Raw genomic sequence first — 12,710 nt, 5'->3', positions numbered from 1 at the left:
GTCATATTACTGTGTGTAACTTGCACAAAGATGAGAAGCACAGGCTAACTGCCGGCAAATGTAGGATCAAATTGCAGTTTCAGCGCCATACTCTGGCAGCAAGTTTCAAATTCCATGTCATTAAAAGGTTTGTATTGAACGGAAACACTGTGCTATGTGAAAACGTAGGTCCCTTATGAGTAACACTATCTCAATGTGCCTGAGGTTTACTTGCTTCCCAAAACAGCCAAAAACTAATTTCAGTAAAACCAAACTGTAGGTCCATCCAAGATGTTTTTATACACTACAGTAAATGCTTAACTCCTGATTTACTTGTACTTTATATGTGATGATACTTGAATTATATGTGATGACACTTGAAGGTCATCCATACTTTTCATCAGTTGGATTTTACAGGGAGATCAGATATGAATAACGGAGAAAATGATAAAGGTATTTCAGGATTGTGCAGATCTTCATATTACAAATACAGAAGTAGTTACAGTTTGCATTTAAAGCATTAAGAAAACTTTGATGGGTACTATGAAACCATCATTTTGAAGGATCCCAGTCAATAATTAGATTCATGTACATGTCTAAGTGTTACAAAATGAGAAAAAAATACATGAACAGTGCTTAATCTATGTAGAGCTATCATATCTAATATGTATTGCCATGATTTAATTCAGTAGGTTTCCCATTTTTGGATGTGTTAGACGCACACATTACTGTTATGGTAAATGTGATTTTTTTAAAGGTATTTTTAGAAGCTATTAGAGAAGAGATTTTATCAATCACTCTCTGTAGATAGTATAAATGCTGCCTTCTAATTCACTGCATTGTACTTATAAGCGATTGCTTGAAGATACACCGTCATAGGAAAATCAACAATTGGTACTGGAAAGGAGAGTTTGATTTGTTATAAAGATGTTTGCATGAAAAACATATCATTAAAAATCATTATGTTTCACATCTGTAAAATGTGTGATCTACAAAGTGATGGTAATACAAATTAGGTGAGCTTTACTGTAATTATTATGCTGGCTTTATGTACTCAAGAGGGATTGATTTATAATATTATACTTTAAAGAGTTATTCAAAGACTGAAGAAACCGACTGGTCCACACTGATTACATTCAGATAGCGTGATACATTCTCCCAGTCATAAAAATAGTTGCATAGATGTATGACAAGACAGGGGTCATGTTGGCTAGTAGTTTAATGAGACAATATTAATAATGAATCAAGCAGTTCTCATTAAAATATATATGTTCTTTATCCTACATGCAACCTCCCTAGCCATTAAACCCTTGTGAATCCATTCTGAATGTATTTTACCAGCTTGATTTCCAAAAATATTTTTTAAAAATTCTGACTCATATTAGATTGATATACAGAAACATGTTTGCCATCTGGCCTTGCACCTGAGAAATTGGAGTGACGGTAATTTCATTTGACTTCATGGACACAGAAAAAGAAGAAGATATATAAAAAACAAAAGATGTAATTCTATACACATTAAACAGAAATTATATACCAGTTACAACCATTTTAGCATTTAAATACCCTGTGCGAAGTCACTAACATTTTTTTTTTTTTTTACAGTAAAGCACACCATGGCTTTGTTTAGAATTACTTTTGGCACATTCTTTTTAAGATTTTTGATGTCATTATACCGTTCTCATACTATACTTTTTAGAGTTTTTTTTACAAGCATGTAACAACTGGAGAGGGTAGACCAGGGCCAGTCTGGCTCAATTCCGGGGACAAATCGAAGAATCATCATCTTACCGAGATAAGAAAACCCACTTCTGCAATAGCGTTGCAAATCTCTTTAAGAAATGCTTATCGCACAACATTAAAACAAATAATCTAAGGACCTATATATATATATATATATATATATATATATATATATATATATATATATATATATATATATATAATCATCATCGTCAGCCTTTTTCAATCCACAGGAGGATGAGGGCCTCCGCAAAATTCTTCCACAAAAGTCTGTCTGCTGCGTCCCTGTGGCAATGTGCCCCGCCCCTGTGTGCATGTGTGTGTTATATGGTGTATGTTGCGTGTGTTAATGTTGGTGTATAGAGATTGGTACACGGGATATAAACGGGTCTGTGTTTCACGTGTATTTAAAAATGTAGATTTGTATTTAGGCACGAGGAGGGCACAAATCACTTCACGTGCTGGTTAAATGTAATATGTGAGCACGGGGTTGCATGTAATGAATTCACGTGCTTCGGATTCAAGTGAATAATTAATTAGTAATTGAATCCCAGCACAACAGTATATATAGACACATTTTCATTCACTCGAGGTTGGGTGTTCGAGAGTGGAGAACGGGAGAGAGAGAGGAGTTAAAATAAGTAAAAGCGTAAATATAAGTGTTTGTACTCACCGTGTTTGTTTGTCTGTCCGTTCACCGTTTGTTAAATGTTAGTGCGTTTTGTTTGTCTATTTATTTTGGCGCAAGTGCCGTGTCCTGTTTTGTGTTCAAACCTTTTATTTTCTGTCTGTTGCTTCACCAAAACCCCAAGTCTCTGTCGTTTTATTTCCTGGATCTGGTCTGACGCCACCCACTCCGGCCGTCTTTGTGGCACGTGGTGTCATCGTGGGATAACAGCGCCTCCAAGCGTCAGACCAGGAGAGGGGTTTTTGTGTTTAAAAAAAAAACAAAAAAAAAACACAGGACTGTTTTCAATAAAAAAAGGGAAAATGGAAGGCTGGAGAGACGGCTGGCCTGGAGGACCTCCTCGAGGACCAAGGCTGGTGCATGGCCTGTGGGGTCTACGGACACACGGTGGCGATCTGCCCCTTCCAAGGTGAGGAGGAGGAGGAACCGGCCCAGGAGAGGAAGGTAGGGAGGAGGAGTAAGAAGAGAAGGGGGAAAGGAAAGCTGCAGCAGCAACAGCAACCACAACACCAGCCGGAGGAACAGCAGCCCGGGTGTTACTGCTGCCCTGAGCCTGGGCATTCCAGCACCAACTGCCCCTGGTACCCCCTCGGACAGCTACCCCAACTATGCCCCATCTGCAGAGGTGAGCACTACGTGGCCCACTGCCCTGTCCATCAGGAGAGGGAGGAGCAGGGGTCACCTCAGTCTCCACCACCAGCAGGGGGAGGTAGACAGCTGCTCCCACCGCCCCAACCACAACTGCAACAGCGGCCAGAGGAGCCAGAGAACCTGTTCCCCTGGTGTACCTGGTGCGGAAAGTTGGATCACCACTGGAGGGACTGCTCCGAGGTGCCACCCAGCTGGTGCGGGCGATGTGAGGAAGGGGGACACGACTGGTCGGGATGCCCCTATGCCAGCTCACCAGTACCTGAGTGGGAGGAGCCTGAGCGTCCACAGCCCAAGCGGGAGGAGCCTGAGCGTCCACAGCCCAAGCAGGAGGAGCCTGAGCGTCCACAGCCCAAGCGGGACGAGCCTGAGCGTCCACAACCCAAGCGGGAGGAGCCTGAGCGTCCACAACCCAAACGGGAGGAGCCCGAACATCCTACGCTTGAGTGGGGGGAGCCCGAACGTCCACAGCCCAAAAGGGAGGAGTTGGTACGTCCACAGCCCAAAAGGGAGGAGTCGGTGCGTCCAAAGCCCAAAGAGAGGGAAGTTGGGGCTTCCACAGCCCTAGGACCCAAGCTGCCAGCAGAGGGAGAATGCCTGCTGGTTTCACCTCCACCAGCAGAGGGAGAATGCCTGCTGTCCCCATCTCCACCAGCAGAGGAAGAATGCCTGCTGGTTTCCCCTTCAGAGGCACCTCCGTCGCCAGGAGACTACACGCTGCTCCCACCTTCATCGCCAGGAGACTACACGCTGCTCCCACCTTCACCGGCAGGAGCAGAGCAGCCGGAGCTGTCTCTGCCTCCGCCACCTTCACCGGCAGGAGCAGAGCAGCAGGAGCTGCCTCTCCCTTCACCAGAAGGACCAGGACTAGATGCTGGCGGTCCTCAGCAGCCCTTGTATAGGCTGCTGAGGGAAGCACGGGGAAGAACCGCCCGGCAGCAGAGGCCGAGAAGAGGGCCAACACCCACATCCCAGCTTGTCCTGACTCCCTGCCTCGCTTCGCCCAAGGATGCCTGCCTCGCTTCGCCCAAGGATGCCTGCCTCGCTTCGCCCAAGGATGCCTGCCACGCTTCGCCCAAGGATGCTTGCCACGCTTCGCCCAAGGATGCCTGTCTGGCATCGCCTGGGGCTGCCTGTCGCACCGCATCGCCTGGGGCTGCCTGTCGCGCCGCATCGCCTGTGGCTGCCTGCCGCTCCGCATCGCCTGGGGCTGCCTGCCGCTCAGCATCGCCTGGGGCTGCCTGCCGCTCCGCATCGCCTGGGGCTGCCAGCCGCTCCGCATCGCCTGGGGCTGCCTGCCGCTCCGCATCGCCTGGGGTTGCCAGCCGCTCCGCATCGCCTGGGGCTGCCAGCTGCTCCGCATCGCCTGGGGCTGCCAGCCGCTCCGCATCGCCTGGGGCTGCCTGCCGCTCCGCATCGCCTGGGGTTGCCAGCCGCTCCGCATCACAGCAGGAAGTACTGTGGCCGGAACCCCACCAAGGGGAGCTGCCGGCCACGAAGAAGGTGGGGGAGGTCAGGAGACCTGCTCCCACTGCAGCAGTTTCGCTGCCGGAGATCGTGGGGGAGGTCCGGAGACCTGCTCCCACTGCAGCTTCTTCGCTGCCGGAAGTACTGTGGTCGGAGCCCCACCAAAGGGAGCTACCGGCTACAAAGACAGGGGGAGAGGTCAGGAGACCACTTTCCCCAGCAGCAGTTTTGCTGCAGGAGTGGACCAGCATGCTGTCAGCTGTGCCACTACCGGCAGGGGTGCTGACAGCATTGCCAGCCATGGGCCCACTGAAGCCTCCCTTCCCAGCCTGAGACTTTGTCCTGGAGTGCTGAGTTTTTAAGGGGGGAGGTGGCCGTTGAGGCCATGTGTGTTGCGCACAAGGGGGGGTATATGTGGCAATGTGCCCCGCCTCTGTGTGCATGTGTGTGTTATATGGTGTATGTTGCGTGTGTTAATGTTGGTGTATAGAGATTGGTACATGGGATATAAACGGGTCTGTGTTTCACGTGTATTTAAAAATGTAGATTTGTATTTAGTGCTGGTTAAATGTAATATGTGAGCACGGGGTTGCATGTAATGAATTCACGTGCTGGGATTCAAGTGAATAATTAATTAGTAATTGAATCCCAGCATAACAGTGTATATATAGACACATTTTCATTCACTCGAGGTTGGGTGTTCGAGAGTGGAGAACGGGAGAGAGAGAGGAGTTAAAATAAGTAAAAGCGTAAATATAAGGGTTTGTACTCACTGTGTTTGTTTAAATGTTAGTGCGTTTTGTTTGTCTATTTATTTTGGCGCAAGTGCCGTGTCCTGTTTTGTGTTCAAAACTTTTATTTTCTGTCTGTTAATTATTAAATGCTGAGCGCGATCACGCGCTCAGCTTCACCAAAACCCCAAGTCTCTGTCGTTTTATTTCCTGGATCTGGTCTGACGCCACCCACTCCGGCCGTCTTTGTGATAGTCCCTCATCCACGTTACTCCAGCGTGTTTCCTAATTTCATCTTGCCATCTTCCTGGAGGTCTTCTTCTTGGTCACTTTATATCTCTTGGGATCTAGTCTAGTATCTCCTTGGTCCAGTGATGGTCTGTTCTTCTTGATACGTGTCTGGCCCACTGCCATTTCAGTTTTTTCGCCCATTTCGTTTTTTTATAATAACATTGCATACTTTTGTTCGCGCTCTTATCCATTCCTTCCTTTTCCTGTCTCTTCTTGTTATTCTCAGAATGCATCTTTCCGTACTCCGTTGAGTCGTTTGAAATTTTTGAGTCATTTTTGCACTGAGGGTCCAGGTTTCACATCCATAAGTTAGCACTGACAGCACGCATTGGTCGAAGATTTTCCACTTGAGGCATAGGGGTAGTTTCAGGCAGAGAGGAGCCACTGAAACAGAAAGTGAGGTGGGAAGCATGGAAATGCATACAGTGTCAGACCTGGGTGCTGTTACAATACCGGGAATAAAGTTGGGAGATCATAATCAAAGGTAATCCACCATATTTTTCAGTTATGATGCAGGGAGCTATAACTTGCGAGGTGTTACTGGATTTAGGTGTGGATGCTACACTAATGACTAAAGAGATGTTTGATCATTTGAATCAGGTAATAGGAGACTCAAATAGACAGGTGTGAATGACACTCAGCAAGAAGGAGTTTCATAGCGATACCAATGATTGTATCCACCCCCTTGCTGGGTCTGTTTTAAGTTTGAGAAACTCAGAGTAACCCATCCTGTATATATTACAAGCACAGATGCAAAAACATGTTGATTGGGTCTGATCTATTGATGAGACTCCAACCCCTGATTGATTGCATCAGTAAAGTGTTGTGGGCCGGTATAAAGAAACCAATACCCTACAAGAAACTGGGTTTGGCAAGTGAAGTAGGAAGTTTGAAAAAAAGAGACATGTAAAAAGTGAAGGGTCAGTGTTGAATGTAGTTTATGATGCTCCCCTACAGCCCTCATTTTCAATACGAGCGGAGTCCGTGGACCTGATAGATGGACCCTCCCCCCAAAACCAAAACAAACAATAAGACCCCGCAGGGGCAATTAATGTCTCTGCTGATATGACTGAAGGCAGTCGTAGGGCCAAAAGACCTCAGAGCCAACAGGATGTGCGTGTGTGTGAAAGTAGAAACCACTGAAGTGGCTGATGCTGTTGTAACTCCACAGTATGAGAACACTTTGGTCAGTGAGTATCTGTTTGATCAGATTCAGGAGAGTAACCCACAGCTGGTACAGGTAAACAAAAGAGAGATGTTAAATGACATCCTCTACAGTAAGCACCTCGTCCTCAGCATAGGTATTAGTGCTATTAGTGTTGGGATTGGAGATAGGATGTTTACGCACTATGTGGTCAGAGCCGACTATCTCGTAAGAATAGGGACACAGATTGACTTTAGATCAGGCATACTGCATGCAAGGGTTAGAGACATACATGACACAGGCATAGGCATGGTAGGGGGGAGTCATTTTATGATTTTGAATTGACCCTTCCCATTGTGGGACCATGTCCTGAATACTTAGAAAGGGGGAACAAAAAGAATAGTTATACTAAACCCTGTTAATGGATTCAAGTACAGTATATTAGCGAGAATGAGTCAAAGCCAGGTCCTGTTCTCTCCCCCATAGAACATGATGCCGTGATGACTCTCACGGTCATACAGCAAGCAACACAAGAAATTGTACAGCCCTTGCAAGTGCATTTAGTGTACAGTTTAGGAAGTGCCGTCCCAATATATGTGGATACGAGGGCTAGAGAAGTCGCCTTTTTGGTTAATTTGCCAGTGGTGGAATCCGTGAATGTCTATCAATTGAAAGCTGTCTTGAACGCTGGGTTCTGGCAGGGTGATAAGCATGTGCAGTTAGTCACACCACCCGTGGTTGTGTATCAAGATAGCAGTCCTAATCTCTATCTGGTGCCTAACTTAGAAATGTGCAGCACTATTCGGGACATTCATTGGCTCTGCCCTAGCAAACCCTTTATTAGGAATACGGCTCAGATGTTGTGTGGTTTGAGGAAAGATGCTACTGCTGAGAAATGCAAAGCCTGAGCTGAAAGAGCCAATGCTCAATGGCTCGTGAACACCCCGCAACAAGAATTTACTCTGTCATATGACCAGCATGATACTGTTAAAGTTATTAAACTATCAGCAGACCCTGTGTTACTCACGGTGCCATGGGGGGCAATTGCCCATATTGGAGATTTAGCCCTTTATTACTTGGAGACTGATTTTCACAGGGCAGAAGTTGAATATTAGATGTCTTTAGAATACACGAGTTTCAAATGGATGCTGCTATCGAACAGCTCTTGAATCAAAAGGAGCGCCACACAGTGGAAATTACCGTCACTCCAATTGACCTTCAAGTCTCGGATTTGAGATGGGAACCCAGAGACAACTTAGTTAAGCTGCTGGACGCAAGGAAGCAGACAAAGGACAAATCTCAAAGATTTGTGAGTTAAAAAGGCAAGATACACAAATGATCTCATGAAAGTGGCTACTCAACAGAGTTAAAAGACTATAAATATCCAAGCAAAACTAAATATTTTGTGCTCCACATCGAATGCTAAAGAAGGTGTTGTCACTCTGCTAAGGAAAGCTGCAACTCCGGGACTCTGCCTAAAAACAGACCCAAGATGAGGAAGCAAGCTGCAAGCGAGTCACTACCACAAGCAACGAGACTGAGGCCCGGCTGGAGAAATGCCGTAAAACTTACAGCGACTGTTATCAGACAAACCAGTCGGGGTCTGTTGTACACCTAAAACCACAGTATCAGTAGCGGACTGGCCATCTGGAGCACCGGGAGAATTCCCGGGGGGCCGGTGGGCCGCGGGCCTGATACAAAAAAAATATATATATACCGTGCCTTGGACTTTTCCACATTTTGTAGTGTTACAACCTGGAATTAAAATGGATTTAATTAGGATTTTTTGTCACTGATCTACACAAAATAGTCCATAATGTCAAAGTGGGGAAAAAAAAAATCTACATATTTTTCAAAAGTATTTACAGATAAAAAACTGAAAAGTCTTGATTGCATAAGTATTCACCCCCTTTGCTGTGACACCCCTAAATAAGCTTCAGAAGTCACATAATTAGTTGAATGGAGTCCACCTGTGTGCAATTAAAGTGTCACATGATCTCAGATTAAATACACCTGTTTCTAGAAGGCCCCAGAGTTTGTTAGAGAGCATATCTAAACAGCATCAGGAAGACCAAGGAGCTATCAAAACAAGTCCAGCATAAAGTTCTGGAGAAGCACCAATCAGGATTGGGTTATAAAAAAATATCCCAAACATTGAACATCCCCCGGAGCACCGTTAAATCCATTATTAAAAAATGGAAAGAATATGGCACAACCGCGACTCTGCCTAGAGAAGGCCATCCACCAAAACTCAGTGACCAGGTAAGGAGGGCATTAGTCAGAGAAGCAACCAAGATGCCAATGGTAACTCTGAAGGAGCTGGAGAGATCCACAGTTGAGATGGGAGAAATCGTTCATGGAACAACTATAACCCAGACGCTCCACAAAGCTGGGCTTTATGGAAGAGTGGCGAGAAGAAAGCCATTGCTGAAAAAAAAAACATATCAAATCCTGTTTGGATTTTGCCAAAAGGCATGTGGGAGACACAGCAAACATGTGGAAAAAGGTTCTCTGCTCTGATGAGACCAAAATTGAACTTTTTGGCCTTAGCGCAAAACATTATGTGTGGCGCAAAGCCAACACTGCTCATCACCCTGAGAACACCATCCCCACGGTGAAGCATGGTGGTGGCAGCATCATGTTATGGGGATGCTTTTCATCGACAGGGACTGGGAAACTGGTCAGGATTGAGGGCAAGATGGATGGAGCCAAATACAGGGAAATTCTAGAGGAAAACCTGTTTCAGTCTGCAAGAGACTTGGGACTGGGGCGGAGGTTCACCTTCCAGCAGGACAATGACCCTAAACACACAGCCAAAGCTGCACTGGAGTGGTTTAAAAACAAGAACCTGAATGTCTTAGAATGGCCCAGTCAAATCCCAGACCTCAATCTGATTGAGAATCTGTGGCAAGACTTGAAAATTGCTGTTCACTGACGGTCCCCATCCAATTTGACAGAGCTTGAGCAATTTTGCCAAGAAGAATGGGCAAAAATTGTAGGATCCAGATGTGCAAAGCTGGTAGAGACTTACCCAAAAAAAGGTAGAAAGTTGAACGACGCGGGCCGGCCCACTGTTCCATCTCTCCCCCCCGGCCACGGCCCTTTGGTCCATTCCTCCCTCTGTGCGGCGGCTGCAGCCCTTAACCCCGCCCCCTTCCCTCACACACACACAGTGACAGTGACATAGCCACGAGACGTTGATGTAGCTAGCTATCAAGGGAAGTCTGCTTCAATTTTGGAAAACATCATGGAAAAGCAACACAGTAAAAAACGCAAAGGTGGGGCTGAAAAGTTTAGGGAGAAAAAAGTAAAGTCCCTTGAGTCAGATGCAGCCAAATGTAGGAAGATAACCGACATATTCGGTAGTAGTGCTGCTAGTAGTGCCAATGCCAGTGATAACAACGTGCATGTAGTAGTCCATGCCGAGGAGGATGCCGCAGCCCCGGTTCAAACTAGAGTAGTAGCAGAAGAAGAAGACAGCGACAGCATAGCCGACGACGATTGTGAGTCCAGCACAATCAAATTCAGTGCAGCGGCTGCATCCGAAGCAGTAGGCAATGGGGAGCCAGGGCAGGGAGGGAGACAGATAACACAACATCAATATTGTGCTAACTAACTGTACCAGTAACATGATTCCAGCCAGACAGTTTGTTGATTAATGTACATGCCAGCTATATCAGTCATTTCAAGCCCTATTCCTCAACTTTTGTTGAATAGGAACTACACCATATATGATATTTCATATTTTCATCATATTTTTACTATGTACTTGAGCTTGTGTCCTCAAAAGTGAGTACACCTCAGCAATTTATATCTATTTTTACCAGAAATGTGAGATTTTACTCTTTCTTGGAGTATGCAACATTACTAGTTATTGTGTATGGCCCTCTCATGATAAATAATTACTTTTGGGTATGTCTATTTAGGCGGAAATCTGCATTTTTACATTACATTCAACAGGTTAATGTTCGTTTGTAGCCCTACTATTTACATTAGTCAGTCCTTGACAGCACAGCCACCTTTTATTAATTAAATTCATGATGATTCAGCCTGACTATAAGCTATTGTTTCCACTATGCTGCTATATTTATAATCTGTAGCTAAAACAACTATGAATTACAATTGAATTTTAGTGCTAAGCTACTTTTCTCCAAAAACCCTGTGGTGCAGAAGGTTTTCTGTTTTAAAGATGGCACCAATAGAAAGTGGCTGTCATACAGTGAAGAAAGCCATGCTTTATACTGTTCAATTTGTATGGCATTTGCCAAGCCCACCGACAGCAGTATTTTCATGAGTGGAATGACAGATTGGAAACATATTCACCAAAGAGTAGAAGAGCATGAGAAGCGCAACATGCACAGAAGTAGTGCTGAGGCGTATGTTTTAAGGGCCTCCAAAGCAGATATTGAAAATGTCTGCTCATAGAAAGCAGGTTCGCAAGAGGAGGCAATCATGACAATTCAGTATGTGTTCCGTAGAATTCTTATAACAGTGTACAGAGTGTGTGTGTTCTGTAGCACTCTGAAAATAGTACTGCATTAGTGTACAACAGTAGCTGTGATGCAGCTAGGTGGTGGTATTAGGGGCTGGTGTGTGAATGTGCGTGCGTCGGTGGGGCGGGGGCGGTGGAGTATCCGCGGGCCAGTTGTGGTGGGCCGGTCTGGGTCAAAGTCCAGGGCCGTTTTTTAGTCCCAGTCCGTCCCTGCACAGTATCCAAAAGAAACTGTGCCCTGCTACCGGCGTAGCTAAAGATTCAGCAAAGAGGACAGACTGGATGGGCGCTGTTGTGGATCCTATACCGAGGACTGAAGACTTTGTTGCAGCTGTTTGTTGATTCTATCGAGAATTGAAAGCTTTGTTGCCGAGTTTGATCCAACGTGGGATTGAAGACTTCATTGTGAGAGGAAAGCTTTTTGTACTGGACACTTCAACAGATTGAGTTTCCAAAACAGCAGACCAAAAGCCTCAAGGAACTGTTGAGTATAATTCCAGTTGCATTTTCATTTCATGGGCAGCCTGGGCAAGACAGTTTGCAGTGGGGGACAAGGTTATTGTTCTGTTACCCTCATATATATATCAATTTCTAGCTAAATGGCAAGAGCCCTACCAAGTAGTAGAAAGAATCAATGAAGTAAATGATAAGGTATTTCAGCCAGGTAAAAGGAAGTCATATACAGTAAAATATACCATATTAATCTGTTGAAACTGTGGAAAGAAAGGGATACACTTGTAGCGACAGTACAGGAGGAGGACCCGAAATTAAGGCTAGTGTAAGTGAGTGTCAGCTAAAAATTGGCAAAAATGTGACAAATTAACAGAAAGAGGCAGTTAGGTCATTAATAAATAGAAATAAAGATGTGTTTTCAGAACTACCAGGTAGAACCATCTTAATTGAACATAAAATCATAACTCCTCCCAGGGTAAGAGTTCACAAAAAGCCTTACAGTGTTCCAGAATCGAAAAAGGTCGATATGGCAGAAGAAGTCAAGCAAATGTTGAAACTGAAAGTAACAGAGAATGGTGCAGCCCGGTGGTAATGGTACCGAAACCTGACAGAACAGTAAGATTATGCATTGACTTTTGCCAGGTAAATGAAGTGTCAATCATGGGGTTTCCATGCAAGTTTTTTTTTAACTCGAGACATTTACATGAGAATAATGTCACCCGCCGTCATGCAAATGAATGGGAAAGGTGGGGGTTGATATGTAAATTAACTATGCGTAAAGTACTCATGCTGTTTTTGAAGATTACTAGTGACATTTTGTGAAAATGTGGTTTCCATGCGCAGAGAACTGGTACACGAGTGAATCTAAGCTGCTGTAATAAAGCAAAATGTCACTGAGTTGAAGCAGTTCTGCATGGAGGAGTGGGCCAAAATTCCTCGACGGTGCTGTGAGAGACTAATCAATAACTACAGGAAGCGTTTGGTTGCAGTTATTGCTGCTAAAGTTGGTGTAACCAGTTATTGAGTCTAAGGGGGCGATTACTTTTTCACACGGGGGCATTGGGTGTTGCATAA

The sequence above is a fragment of the Acipenser ruthenus genome, chromosome 1 (assembly GCF_902713425.1).
Source record: "Acipenser ruthenus chromosome 1, fAciRut3.2 maternal haplotype, whole genome shotgun sequence".
NCBI lineage: Eukaryota > Metazoa > Chordata > Actinopteri > Acipenseriformes > Acipenseridae > Acipenser > Acipenser ruthenus.
Note: the sequence above shows the minus strand (reverse complement) of the source record.